Here is a 5,079-nt window from a genome sequence, read left to right as displayed (position 1 = left end):
CAGCTAAGTGTTTGAAGGAGCCTAAGAAGAGGTTGAAGTAAAACCTATGTATTAGCTTTGTCAGATCTAGACAAGAGCTTTATATTCACTAGGATGCAACCTATCAAGGCATGGGATGTGTCCTTATATGAGAAGAAAAGTAGTGGCTTGTTCATTAAGTCAACTAAGGAAGCGTGAGTTGAGCTACCTAACATGTTATCTAGAGTTATCCATTGTGAAGCATGGAAGTACTGTCTTTTTAGAAGTAAAAGTGACATATAGGAGGATCACAAGAATCTATAGGACATCTTCACTAAGTTGGTCTTGCGCCTGTGTTATCCTAGTTGGAATGGAATTGATTATGACTATGAAAAGTGTTATCACTTCATGGAGCAAAGTCATGGTCGATTCCCTCAGCAATGGAGAATTGTGCTAAGAAGGTTCGGGTGACACCAAGGACTATGAATTGTATTCAAGATTCGAGCAACTTAATCGGGATCCTTAATGTTTTGAAGATTGGTAGTAGAATCCCTTTCTGACCAAGAGATTTGTCAGGTTCCATTGGAAGGTGGATATTTTAAGAAAATAAATTGGTATTATAGGGAAGGTGGCCTAGTGATTGGAGATACCTGAGTATTATTTGGAGTATCTGTCAGAATCTTGGAATTAGTTGGCATGATTACTTAGAGTAAGGTTATCTTATGCAAAGCAAGGCGGAATCCTTATCAAGATGATGAAACTACTAGAGGGAGTAAAGAAGAATCCAAAGACAGAGTATCCCTATCTCCTAGTCGACGTCTTCTGAATCTTGGGGACGAGATTCATCTTAAGGGGGGGTAGAATTGTAACACCCTAAAAATTTCAATTTTGAAAATAGGATTAAAATGAGTTATTTGTGAATTTTTGTGCACATGAAATATAGGAAAAAGAATATTTTTCATTATATTAAAATACATCATAAGGAGTAGCAACTTGGATGTGCATACATGCCGGTGCATTTGATTTATTTGGTTGAGTGGTTTTGATTAAAATTCAAAATGGTTTAAATTGCTTTTGGAAATGAGTTTGAAAATGGCTTTGAAGTAAAAGAAAAAAATTAGAAAATAAAAGAATTTAAAAGTTGTAAAGTTTATTTTCGAAAGCCTACCAAAATTGTCCATTTTTATTTGAATTCGAAAGTATACCTAAAATAACATTTGAATTTGGTTTTGGTTCAAGGTTCAAATGAATTCAAAACCTATTTGAAAAAGTATTTGGAAAAACAATTTAGGAAAAAGAAAAGAGTAAACCCTGTCCCCTTCTGGCCCACAACCTGCTCCAGCCTGGCCTCTTTCCTTCCCCTCACTCCCCGCTCAGCACGCTTCCCCATTTTCCCATTCGGCCCAGCTCTCTTTCTTTCTCACGTAGCCCAACAAGCCACGCCTCCTTCCCACCATAGTCGCTGCCAGGGCGGGCTCGCTGTTAGCGGGGACGTCTTCAACCTCTTGTGCTTGACATGGACTCTACCGTCGCCGAGAGCCCCATGCTGCCATGACACCACCTTGCAGGGCCACCCACGTCGCTCCGCCCCTATAAAAGCTGAAGACTCTACACCGCATTGCCCTGGCATAGCTCTAGCGTAAGTCACCGCCTCCACCGGAGCTCGTAGAGCCACCGTCGCTGCGAAAATCGAGCGCCGCCATCCGTCGTCGCCTCGCTAAGCTACGTGTCATCTCCATGCCTCCTCTGTCATCGAGAATACCATAGGTAAGCTCACCACCATCCCCTCGCTCGCCCAGTGCCCTCGTTTCGTGCAATCGTGAACTGTAGACCATTTTCCAAGAACACCGATGAGCTCGGTCGCCGTCGGCCATGTCCACCGCCGTCTCCTCTTCCTGTTCTGGCATCGACCATGTCTTCTCTCTCACTGATTTGTTTCCGGCCATCTGATCTAAGATCAATAGCCTAGATTAGAAGATACCACTTCATAGGTCATTTTGCTAAAGAGACCCTAGATTTCCTAGAAATCAACCCACCGTCCTGGGCAGTTCAAAAGTAATTAAAAATATGCCCCTAGTTTTTATGTTTTGACCCCTGTGTTTTTTCCAAAAAATGACGCCCGATCCACAGGACTATTTTAATTCAGTTTTTAATTATTTTTAATACAAAATTGATTTCCAAATATTTACAAAAATGCCATTGATCTTATTTTATGCATAGTTTCTTTGTTTTAACTCTGATTTGACCCGTTCAAGTTGCGTTAGATTTATATTTTCATAATCTATGTATTAGTAACAACTAAGCCACTATTTTTAGAAATAAAATTTGATCATTTTGTTCTTAACTTCAAATAGTTATAATTTGATCCTAGTAACTCCGATTAGCGTGATCTTTGCGTCTATGTGATCATAGTGATGCGTACAATCATGTTTCAAACTCTTCAACTTGTATTTCATTGATTGGTGTACTATTCTAATATGGATGTAATTGTATGCTATGCATGTATGTGTATGGATGTTGTGTGCTGTTCTATGATTACATCCAGTCGGTGAGATATACGTGCTGATCAAGAAGGACGTTTAAGATTAAAGCTTACCGAAGGATTGGTGTTTTAAGGCAAGTATAGTATGGGATCTTCCTTGTTGTCCTATTCACTTTAATGATTTAATCATATGCCTATGTATACCTTGGCAACCATAGTAATTTTCCTTGCTATTTGATATCCTAGATTCCTTGATTCCTATGGGTTATTGCATTGGGTAGTATGATGCTAGTGCTTAACTAAAGCCATGATCTTGTAACTTGACTAATGATATATGCAATAAACACTAAAAGATGCTTTTTAGCAACATGGAACAAGTGGGCTAGAGCATTGGGCTATTTTATGGTGCTCTAGATTCCTCTCCCTATAGACTAATCTGTAAGCGCACATCTTGGACTTACAGTATAACTAGTGAGGGCTACATGGCTCTGGCTTTAGCTCAGTATGAGGAAATTTTCTAGCTTGTTAGTAGTTACCTTTATTGGCGTAAGATTGGCTTGCCAAATCAGGTATAGTGTGGCCTCTATCCCCTTGTGTATAGGTTGCGTGTCATTGTGCCATCAGGAAGGGGGCTCTACATCTGTTTGCCTGAGTGAATCTAATGGCCCTAACTTTTTAGATGAACCTTTGAAAGGCTTCATAGTGAACCCTATTGACCTTCCTTGGAAGTGGGTCAAGAGATTAGCTACCTTGGGCAAAAGGGTAAATCATGACTCATAGTGAAAGTGTACAATCTCTACAGAGTGTAAAACTAGTATATCAGCTATGCTCACGGTCATGAGCGGCCTTGGACCCTTATGGAATAGATGATGAACACTAATGATACGGATGATGAAGATGCTCATTAATGATTATTGTTTATGCTATTCATTATTCATGTTTACCTGATCATGTGTTTATATGGGATTGTGATAAACCTGTTGCTACTCCTATGCTAAAATGGTGACAATTAAAAGCTAATCAGTAGTTAAACCTAGTGTCAGCCTTTTGAGCCTCATGAACACCATGTTATGTTTGTTAAGTATGACATGTACTTACGCTTGCTTTACTTTTTAAATCTTTAGGAAAAAACCCGAATGGGTACCAGATTGCTAGAGTTTGGAGGAATTAGGCTTGCGATCAACCAGTCAGTTGTCCCTGTGGAATTGGAGTCTTTATCAGAAGATTAGAGTTGTCTTTCCACTTGTTTGCTATCTAAGATTATATTCTTTATACTAGGTACATTATATATTGAGCATTGTCTATTGATATTACACTTATTTGTGGCTATATGTGAGAATTGACTTCCTAGGGCTCACATACGGTGTGTATCTGGTTTTGTTCTTAAAACCGGGTGCTACAATTACCCTTGTTTTGTCTACTTTTATATCTTATGCAGGGCAATGTATGACCGGTTTTGACCTTCCGACAAACTATGTTCATGATCCAAAAGCATTACTTAAGAGAACTAAGGCTAAACTCAATAAAGTTTTAGCTTTAGAGTCAGGAAGACAACCAGATTAGGCGAAGCTTAACACCTGAATTAGAAACCATGGCTAACAAGACTCTTCATGAGTTCTTTGCTCCAACTACAGCCAGCATCCATACTGGACCAACAGTCAATGTTGGAGACAATGGATTCGAGGTCAAGCTAGCCCTCATCAACATGGTGTAAGCAAGCTATTTTTGTGGAAAGGCACATGAAGATGCGAGTGCACATCTCCAACACTTCTTGGAGATCTATAGCACTTTCACCATCAAACGAATGACCCAAGATGCCATATTACTTCGCCTCTTCCCATTCTCACTCTTAGGGAAGGCAAAGCAATGGTTCTATGCCAACAATGAAAGAAACACTATATGGGATAACTGCTCCACTGCCTTCCTAGCAAAGTTCTTTCCCATGGATAAGACCAATGCTCTACGTGGGAGAATCTCAAGTTTTCAACAGCAATATGACGAATCTATCCCTAAGGCGTGGGAACTCTTTCAAGATTACATATTAGAATATCCTCATCATGGGATGGAGAATTGGCTACTCATGCAGACTTTCTACCATGGGTTGACCAATAGTACCCACTGAGACTATGGATGCTGCTGCTGGAGGTGCATTCCTGTCACTCACCATACCAGCTGCAATAGCTCTTGTGGAGAAGATGGCCTCCAACCAGGGTTGGAATGAAGAACGTATTTCAGACCCGCAAGAGAGGGGAAGGTATGCATCAACTCAAGGAAGTAGACATGTTGTCTGCCAAGATGGACCTACTGATGAAGAAGCTTGAAGATCGAGCCAATGAGAAGCAAGAAGTCATGCACAGTCATGATTCCCGCATGACGTGTGAAAGAGTGTGGAAACACTAGGCATTCAGGGAGCAATTGCCCTAAAATTCATGAGGATGTGAACTTCATCAATAACATCAACTATCGTCCTCAACAAAATCAAGCATAGAATCATCAACAGAGGCCAAACTACCAAGGTACCAAGGTAACTATCAAGGTAATAATTTTAATAATTTCAATCAACCACCCTTGAGATAATTAATTGCTGCCAATCCAAACTTATGGAGGGATTATCTAGAAAGGTAGCTACCAATGATAAA

At 40.1% G+C, this 5,079-nt stretch overlaps 1 non-coding gene across 1 annotated transcript; it reads right to left on the bottom strand.

Annotated features, from left to right (window-relative positions):
• Nucleotides 1-4,395: 4,395 nt before the first annotated feature.
• Nucleotides 4,396-4,504, bottom strand: LOC136511813 (small nucleolar RNA R71). The gene has a single exon (XR_010772863.1). It is a non-coding gene; the product is annotated as a small nucleolar RNA R71 (small nucleolar RNA).
• Nucleotides 4,505-5,079: the final 575 nt, after the last annotated feature.

The sequence above is a fragment of the Miscanthus floridulus genome, chromosome 1 (assembly GCF_019320115.1).
Source record: "Miscanthus floridulus cultivar M001 chromosome 1, ASM1932011v1, whole genome shotgun sequence".
Taxonomy (NCBI): domain Eukaryota; kingdom Viridiplantae; phylum Streptophyta; class Magnoliopsida; order Poales; family Poaceae; genus Miscanthus; species Miscanthus floridulus.
Note: the sequence above shows the minus strand (reverse complement) of the source record. Positions and strands in the feature narration are given on the sequence as shown.